Below are 10,233 nucleotides of genomic sequence, written 5' to 3' on the forward strand. Positions count from 1 at the left end.
AATCTGGGCATGGCGCCTATGCATTTGGGTGAGTATTCTATGCCTATTGTACGCAGACCCCCATACACCGCACATTCCAAGTTATAATGTTGTATACACTTGCTACAGTCGAAATTTTTGACATATGCAGACAATGGAGAGTACTTGTTGCCACACACATCTCCCATTACCCCCCAACAATGCATCAGGTGACAGCATCGAACAGTAAAGAACATTCCAACAATACTTGGTCCAGCGATTCTCCGTCATTTGCGAACCTAAGAACAAACAGTAACAATTTGAACATTGTGAACCATGTGCCTTCACTAACGGAGAGCGTAGTATCAAACCTATAAGGGGTACTGCCTCTACGCAGTGCGTACATTGTAACTATTGTGGGCCATCCAGAACCAGGACTCCAATCCTAGAAACATTAAAAATGTCTAGCTGCAGCAAAATTAAGGAAATATACCTCTGAAGTTACCACATCTGAAAACATGGGTACTGTAACAAACCCTGTATGGGGCATACTCCAGTTGTTTGCACATGCTGTTGCCCATTGAAGGAAACTGGGGTCTTGTGGTAGTACTGGTATCCATGCAACTTAGACTGAAAGTGTACAGGGTTCCTGCTAATCAGGCTCCAAGTACCAGTGTTCTTTCTTTCTTTCTTTCTTTCTTTCTTTCTTTCTTTCTTTCTTTCTTTATTAATTTGTGAGACTTGTAAAGTGCCTGAATCACCTCAAAGGGGTATCTCCGCGCTGAGACTGCTTGTGGCCCGACCGAGGAAGATTGAGAACAGTGCACTTTTTGGAAATTTTCTGAAGGCCAAGAAGTTAGTATTCTGGCACATCTGAATGGGGAGTTGGTTCCAGTAACTGGGGGCCAGATGGGAGAAGGCTTTGCCCCTGTGCATGCCAGTTTGACACGGGGAATGCGAAGGAGTGCTTGGTGGCTGCCCGCAGGGGCCTGGACGGTGTATATTTGACCAACTTTTGAACTAGATAGCTAGGGACCATGTTGTGTTGGGATTTGTACACCATACAGGATATTTTGAACTTAATTATCTTTTTTATTGGGAGCCAGTGAAGTTTGCGGAGAAGCGGAGCAGAAGGAGTTCTGTGAGGGACATTGCTCACCAGACGAGCAGCGGTGTTCTGGGCTATTTGCAATTTATTTAAGGATTTTTCTTTGGCAGAAATCAGCAGGGCATTGCAATAGTCTAGGTTGCTGATGAACAGTGACTGGATTAGGGTTTTTTGGATAACTAATGGCAGCAAGGGGAAAACCTTTCGGAGGATGCCGAGAGTGTGAAAGCATGTCCTAGCAGTAATGTTGAAGTGTTCCTCTTATGTTAGTTCATGATCAACTCGCACTCCTAGGACACAGACAAGTCAAAAATGCTTTTAAGCTAGTATAACCATAGTATTTTGTATTGGAAGGGTGCCCTTGAAGTAGAAAACCTATGCTAGATTCATGCACTCACATTTACACTCTGATATGGAGATGCGTGTGTGGCGCTAGGCAGTCAGAAACTACATCAGCGCTAGGAAGGAGAGCAGCAGTGACATATAGTAGTGCTTTCTACCTTTCATGCAAATCAGGCCAGCACTCACAGAGCTCAGCCTTTACTCACACACCACTTATGCACCTCTCACACAACAGTCACTCTCTGTTTACCCCTACCCATAAAGCACTCACTGTGCACTCATTCACCACTCATACAGCTCTCAAACCGCCCGCTCTTTATTCAAACACCACACACACCCTGTACTCACATACACCATTTTCCTTGCCCGCAGACATACCACTCATCCTGCACAAACAACTCACCCTGTAAACACATTCACAGATCAACCTGCGCAGGCATACACTAGTCATCCTGTTCACAGACACTGCTTGCACTGCACGTACACATCGGTTACCCTGAACCCACACAGCTCTTGCATTGTACTCATATTCAAGCACCTCTCCCCTTGCACTCATCCACCAATCACCCTGCACTCATAGACCACTCACCAAGTAGTCACTCACGATTCACCCTGCTCTCTCCGGCCGCTCACAAATGGGAGGGTGTTTTGTCAATAATTATCAGAGCATGTTACTCTTGAAGGCAGAAGAATGAGAAGGAAGAAAACACCATCCTCTCAAGTACAGTGGCTTTGCTTCAACTATTAAGGGTAATTCTACTAACTCTACTAAGATGACCTCAAAAGTCAATCAATGTCATTGATGTGAATATGCACAGCATCAACTGACATTTGCTGACATTTATGTCACTATGCTGACATTTTATGACCCAGTCTTGGATCGTAGGCTCAATGTTGTATTACATGGGTAACTCCATCTGCACATGTAGAACCTGCTGGTGCTCCCTCCCGGATGTCACATTCAAAGATGCTGTAGACCCTGTGGCAGAGGGGCCGTATCGCAATTATTCACAGGACTTTTGGTCCCCTGGTCGTATCAAGAACTGCGAAAGCATGCTATTCAAACTTTATTGTAGCAAAACTGTTACCTTCTCTGGATTTCTGATTTATAGACCACCAGGCCCTTCTAAACAGTACATGGAATCCTAATAGAGTTACTCTTCGCTCTCGCTTCAAATGTCTAATTTTAACATCAAAGGAAGGAGACTTGAATGTGCATCTTTATCTAATCAATGATAAAGGAATCCAGGAATTTACTAATGACTTGGCTACCTTGCAATTATCTCAGTTAGTAAAACATTCAACTCATGAGGCCGGCCATCTGCTGGACCCTGTTTTTTCCAACTTGTCTACCCTTCAAAGAGCTTCCCCATCCCAGTGACCCGGTCAAACCATTATACGATGCCCATGACCATCGATATTCCCAACGCAGAGAAAACCATTACCGGGAACCCATGATGAGAAGGCAGTGGCAAAAACTAGACCCATCTGCCTTTTTAAGTTATATTGAGGGGAGTGTGACCCAACTAGGCTCTAATATAGTACGGACAGAGGCTTGTACCAATGCATGACTCAATTCTGCCTTGGATCATTGTACACCTGCCAAACTGTGTACATCTAGGACGCATCATTCAGCTGCTTGGTTTAGTGAAAATATTGCTTACAGAAAAGAAGCAATGTGAAACACTAGAGGGAGCTTAGCACAAATTCTATGATGATGCAGCAAAAATACACTACATGAGAGTGATTAAATGCTACCAGAAGATGATCAAACGAGCCCATGCTGACTTTTTTGCAGACAAAATTTAAAACAGAAGTAACCGTTCAATGGAAATCTCTATTGTGAATAACCTGATTAAGACTACATCCACCTCAAATAGCCATGCAACAAACTTGCAGCTAATTTTGTAAATAAGGTCAATGATATTTATATTTACTTTTACAAGGGTGAGAAAACAGTTAAGCCTGTCCCTCCTGACACAGTGACCAGCCACACGCAATGGGCATCCTCAGACCAACTGACTCTTCTTGACGTAGATTCTATCTCTACCTAAATTTGGATCTCCTGATGAAACATTAAATCCTGATTATATTTTGAAATTCCAGGAGAGCATCACACCTATTTTCCTAGAATTGGTCAATGTCTCACTGAGCACTGCGGACGTACCAATGTTATGGATACACGCCAAGGTTATTCCTCTTTTAAAGAAGCCTTCGCTGGATGCTACTCAGCCAGAAAACTTTTGTCCCATCTCCCTTCTGCAATTTGTATCCAAGGTTGTGGAGAAACAAGTAAATAAACTCCTAGCCAATTTTTTAGAACAAAATCACCCCAAATGGATTTAAACCATCACACTGCTCTGAAACTGCTCTTTTACCAGTTACCGAAGTCCTTCACAGCACTGCAGATGTTGGCAAATCCCAGGCTCTGATTCCCCGCGTAAGTGCGACCTTCGACACTATCTCACTTCAAAATTTGCAAACATTCGTGACAAGAATTTTCAATTCTATTAAGGACTAGGAGGCGAGGATTATGCTTAGTCTCATTTCTTTACTGACACATAGCAGCCAATCACAATACAGTAAAGAAAAAACAGGAAACAGGGCAACCATAGAGTACACCCATAGTATATAAACAGTCTCAGAGGTAACCACTTCCTCTTTCTTTGTCCAAAATCCAGTAAGAAGAATCAAGTAAATAACAGAACCAAGGACGACATCAATCGAAAGGACCAAAATCTGAACGTGGAGGCGGAGGAACTTCCAAGAGCCACAGGAACAGAAGCAGGCCAACGAGGAGCAGAAACTCGCAGCAGAACGACCATAAGGGCTGAGCCGGAGGAACCTCACTTGGGATCAGAACCTGAAACAAGATACAAAGCCGTAATACACATCCTGTGTAATCATGAGCAAATAAGGGTGGGTAAAGAAAATATCAAAGCATTTATTACATTTCATTAGGAGAAAATCCATGAAGCAATGTATAGTAACAACATAATAGATACATGCATATATAACGGGTGGGATAATCCTCGCCTCCTAGTCCTTAATAGAATTGAAAATTCTTGTCACGAATGTTTGCAAATTTTGAATTCTATGTCAGGACAGGAGGCTCCGATTATGCTTTTTTAAAGCTGATCTACCACCACAGAAGCAACACTATCGATAGGCTTAAAGTAAAAAGTTTTAAACACAGAAGCAGATGACCAATCTGCAGCTTTCATGATATCAAACAAAGTTACACCCATGGAATAAGCTTTGGACGCCATCGCTCCACGTGCAGAGTGCGCGCCAAACACAGAAACATCAATTCCAGCTTCAGACATAAGCCCTCGCACCCAGCGCGCCAAGGTAGCTGGAGAAACAGGTCGAAAAGGCTTTTGTAATGCAATCAGCAGTGGACCCTGCATGTCTGAGCGCAAAGAAGCAGTACTCACCTCGTAATCCTTCAGGCATTGAACCACACAAAGGTTGGGGTGAGAAGGAAAAGAAGGATAAGAAATAGAAGGCGTATTAGATTTGGTACGTCTGGAGAGACGAAAGGAAACACCTTCAGGAGTGAAGCAGCGACCCGCCAGATCCAAAGCGTGCACATCCGACACACGCTTACAAGAAACCAGGCATAGTAACATAGTTAGTTTCGCGGAAAGTTGCTTGCGGGATAAGGAAGCATTGGGAGGCCAGGCCTCCAAAAATCTGAGGACAACAGAAACATCCCACAAAGTAACATACTTAGGGGTGGGAGGTTTCGCAAATCGAACACCTTTAAGTAACCTGGAAACAAAAGGATGTTCACCCGCGGGCTTCCCATCTATGTGGGCATGACCCGCCGAGATAGCAGACCGGAAACCGTTAACAGTCGAATAAGCCAGACCCGAGGTGGCCAAGGAAGCCAGAAAATTAACAATCATGCTGATATCTGCTGAAACGGGATCAACTTGTTGTTGTGAACACCAATCACACCAACGCTTCCAAGACCCCTTATACCGTTTGTGAGTATTGGGAGCCCAGGCTTCACTAAGGAGCTTGGAAGCGTCGCCTGAAAGGCCTGGGAGCGACCAGCGTTCCCCGAGATCCTCCACGCGAGAAGAGGAAGGGAGCCTGAGAGGATCAGGGGATGAGGACCTCCGAGAGGGTCCAACAGGAGATTCCACAATGGGGGAAGGAGAAACGGTGGAGCCGAACACATTTCTAGAAGGACCGGAAACCACGCTTGAGCCCTCCAGAGAGGGGCAATCAGAATCAGATCCGTCTGAAATCGTTTGGAGTAGGCCAATACCCTGGGAATCATTAGAAATGGAGGGAAGGCATAACATAGGGTCGCTGGCCACAGCTGGAGAAAGGCATCCGTGGCCAGAGCCTGAGGGTCCGGTCTCCAACTGTAAAAATGCGGTAGTTGCGCATTGAGGCGTGAGGCAAAGAGATCTAGATGACAAGGACCCCAACGCCGATGGAGAGCACGGAAGACCCGGGGATGCAGCCTCCAATCGCTGAAATCCCGAAGGTGCCTGGAGTGCCAGTCCGCTATCTGATTGTGGCATCCCGGGAGGTACTCCGCAATAACAGTGATCTTGTTCTGCAGACAGAAGTGCCAAAAATCTTTGGCGATCTCCGCCAGGATTCTGGACCTGGTCCCGCCCAGTTTGTTCACATAGCGGACTGCCGAGACATTGTCCATCCGGAGAAGGACACAACAACTGGTCTGTAGAGGAGAAAAACATTTGATCGCAAATGAGCCCGCCAGGAGCTCCAGACAGTTGATATGAAGCTTCAATTCCTGAGGGGACCAACGACCCCCGGTCGAGACCGAGCCGCAACGGGCTCCCCAGCCCCAACGACTGGCATCGGACTCTATCACCAGATCCGGAGACACACCGAAGAGGGCCCTGCCGTTCCAGGCCTCCATGTGGTCCAACCACCACTGCATCTCCCACCGGACCTCCTCCGTAAGAGGAATCTGATCGGAATATCTGAGCCCTTTCCGGAGATGAAGAATTTTCAGGCGCTGCATCGCCCTGTAATGAAGGGGACCCGGAAAAATCGCCTGAATAGAGGACGCCAGGAGACCGACTACACGCGCCAACGACCTCAATGACACAGTCGGTCTGGAAATAACAGATGTCAACTCTCTCTTGATATAACGCATCTTTTGGTTGGGCAAGAGAAGCTGACAAGTAACCGAGTCGATCTGAAAACCCAGGAAATCGATACGCTGGGCTGGTACCAAAACCGATTTCTGGACATTGATTAGAAACCCCAGAGATTGTAAAAGTGTGATGGATAATTCCAGATGATGAAGAAGTTTGAGAGGACAATCCGCCATAAGGAGAATATCGTCCAGATAAATAATCAGCCGGACACCCAGTGACCGAAGATGTTCCACCACAGGTCTCAACAGCTTCGTGAAGCACCATGGTGCTGACGACAGACCGAACGGGAGAACCTGATACTCGTACCAGACTCCCTGCCAGAGGAACTGGAGAAAACGGCGATGAGGTTTGTAAATCGGGACCGAAAGATAAGCATCCTTGAGGTCCAGCCTGACCATCCAATCCCCTTCTCGAAGGAGATCCCTCAACAGATGGATGCCCTCCATCTTGAAATGGCGATAGACTACTTCGCTGTTGAAGTCTTTCAGGTTGAGAACAAGACGAGCACCGCCCCCTTTCTTCTCGACCAGAAAGACAGAACTGGCAAACCCCTTCGGATGACGGGTGGTTGGAATCACCGCCCCTTTTTGTAGAAGAGAATCTATCTCCTCTGAGAGACAAACCTGATCCTGAAGAGAAAAACTTAGACAAGGAGGGGGACAAGTCTGATGCACCGGGTGATAGAATTCTATTCTGAACCCCTGAACAGTTTGTAGCACCCAAGCATCGCTGGAGAGCATGCGCCAATTCTGCAGGAAAGATTGAATGCGACCCCCCAACATCACATCGCATGCGCGAATCAGGCTCACCTGTAGAGTGGGAATCTTGGTATTGTCCCTGATGACCACCGGAACGTCCTTTGCCATACTGGCCCTTTCCCTTTCTGGAAGGGTAAAAGTTGGCGCGGGTGGAGTAGCCAGAGTCGTATTGGCCACCACGATGTTGCGATCCACCCTTCTGGGACTGCTGTTGAGAACCGCGGCCGAACGACCGTCCCCTTTGTCGTCCGGCCTTGCTGAAAACCGGACGCATGGCCCGGCGCAAGGAGGCTTGTGCCTTATCAATGCCGCTAAAGGCAGAAACAAACTTGGTCAATTCCTTTAGGAAAGGTTGGCCAAAAAGGAGACCCTGCGCCTCCAGACCTGCCTCAGAGGTGGCCAGCTCTGCCAACTTTGGATCCAGCTTCAAGAGAATGGAACGTCGACGTTCAGCTGATATGGCACAATTGACGTTCCCAAACATACATACAGCTCTTTTTGCCCATTCGATTAGCTCGTCAGGGTTAACTGTCGCCGAGGCCTCCTTGGCCTTGAAACCAAGGTCCAGGATCTTGGATAAGGGACCCAACATGTCCATCAGTTTGTCCTGACAAGACCGCCAGGAGCGGTCCAAGCCTTTCTTGGGGTCTTTAGAATATTTTTTAAGATAGGTGACCATCATAGGGTCCACCTCTGGTGTTTCAGCAATATGGTCTGCCAGGTCAGGCCTCGGGCACTCTGAGCGCAGCCGAGCGCGAACAGACGCGTCAAAAGGTTGGCGAACATGCGCCTCCAGGTAAGCTGCTACCGCTGGAGCGGGAAGCCATGACGTGGAATTTGGGTGGACAATGTCCTCAGGTTCAAAATTGAGAAGGGGGGGACGCTCAAGGGCGTCAACAAAATGCTCTTTGCGGAGACGTTTCCTAGGAGGAGAGTCATGACCTGAAGAGGCTTGACCATGGTCTGACTCCTCCGCACCAAGAGAAATAGAAGACCTGGACTTGTCAGAAGATAAAACCTTCGCCAGTCTCTGAAAATCCAATTTGTGGGGGTTACCAGGAGACTTTGCGGATTTTTGCGAAGGAGGCAACCAGCCTTGTTGAATGGCATATTCACTAAGATGGCGTTTAAGTGGATTAATGGCTCTCACCAGAGCCTTGTTGACGGAATGCTGAACACCTTTATCCAACTCCTCTACTAAGTCATATTCAAGAGAAGTATCTTCCTCCTCCTCATAATAACAGTCTTCATCCTCTTCATAATATTCAGCCATTGCAACAATGTGCAAAAGTCAATGCCCACAAGACTGCAGAAATATATGGGGTACCAGAGATACCAGTAATGGGGGAGTGTGACCCCAAAGCAGGCTTAACTGAGGTAAAACTCGAGTAAATAAAACAATTTAAATGTGGAGGGAGAAAGCCTGCCGTCAAAACACTCTAGGCAGAGCCTATGCACAAAATTATACAACCGGAGCTCTTTCCTGAGCTCCGGCGTCAAGCGGGGTCAAAAGTTCAGGGCTGTGGGCTGAGCGCAGAGAAAACAGCGGTCCTTCACTCAACCGGCAGGCGGGCGTGTGAAGAAACGCCTCGAGCCGGAAATAAAGCAGCGCGCATGCGCGACCTGCAATGCCACTGAAACAACACCGGCTCGAGAGCGCTCGCGCTCTCAATACGAGCCGCGGACCCCTACTCCCGCTCCACCAAAAGCGACCGGCACAAACGGCCAGGCACTGGGAGGCGAGCAACGCGCTCCCAACAAACGCGCCGAGAAACGGACGTCAGAGTAAACAAATACCGGCACCGAAAGGCGGACCAGGCAATTAAAGCATGCACAAGCCGCGCGCAGGTTGGAAGAAGCGCAAGATAAGGCAAGTGCACAATTAAATATAACAATAGTCACACCAGCATTAGAAGCATGAAAAGATAAATAGACTTAACTGGCTGCGGAGCAGCAAAGAAAGAGGAAGTGGTTACCTCTGAGACTGTTTATATACTATGGGTGTACTCTATGGTTGCCCTGTTTCCTGTTTTTTCTTTACTGTATTGTGATTGGCTGCTATGTGTCAGTAAAGAAATGAGACTAAGCATAATCGGAGCCTCCTGTCCTGACATAGAAATGTAATTCACCTAACTCGCCTTACTGAACCAGGAGTACAGGGCAAGGCTCTGACCTGGTTTACCTTCTTTTTATGTCTCACTTAAGCAGCGCTTGTGCATTCTCTTCAAAACATGCTGTATTCAGGGATGGATTTGTGCTCATTCCGAAAACCATTGGATTAATCCCCGATTAAAGCGATGGTCTTTCGTGGATGCAAATTATGGTACCTCATGATTAATGGTATATTTACAGGAAATTGTGTCATTAGTTTAGTCTTCCATAAACGTCCATTAGGTATAAGGCTACATTTTACTATTAACTGTGACTTCTTTTAAAGATGTTAAAAGGAGGTATTATCGAGCCAGCCAGGAGTCGAACCTGGAATCTTCTGCTCCGTAGGCAGACGCGTTATCCATTGCGCCACTGGCCCGCCACTTTTACCTAAGACGTCTGGGGCGGAGTCCTAGAACCGCACATGTGCGCTTGGTATATGCACGGCACTCTGCAAGCTAGAAAGGTTGAAGAAGCTGGAGAAATTCTATTTCAGGACAGGAGGCTCCGATTATGCTTAGTCTCATTTCTTTACTGACACATAGCAGCCAATCACATTACAGTAAAGAAAAACAAAACAATACGTCACGTATGAACTCAGGGCAACCATAGAGTACACCCATAGTATATAAACAGTCTCAGAGGTAACCACTTCCTCTTTCTTTGCTGCTCCGCAGCCAGTTAAGTGCATATTTCTTATTCTCTGAATGTTTAACTTGTATTGAGAGTTTCATTAAATACCGCTTTGTGCGCGCTGTTTAATATT

At 46.8% G+C, this 10,233-nt stretch overlaps 1 non-coding gene across 1 annotated transcript; it reads right to left on the bottom strand.

The window, feature by feature from the left end:
* Nucleotides 1-9,773: 9,773 nt before the first annotated feature.
* On the bottom strand, nt 9,774-9,846 carry TRNAR-ACG (transfer RNA arginine (anticodon ACG)). Its single transcript has one exon. It is a non-coding gene; the product is annotated as a tRNA-Arg (tRNA).
* Nucleotides 9,847-10,233: the final 387 nt, after the last annotated feature.

Source organism: Lissotriton vulgaris, chromosome 5, assembly GCF_964263255.1.
Source record: "Lissotriton vulgaris chromosome 5, aLisVul1.2, whole genome shotgun sequence".
NCBI classification, from domain to species: domain Eukaryota; kingdom Metazoa; phylum Chordata; class Amphibia; order Caudata; family Salamandridae; genus Lissotriton; species Lissotriton vulgaris.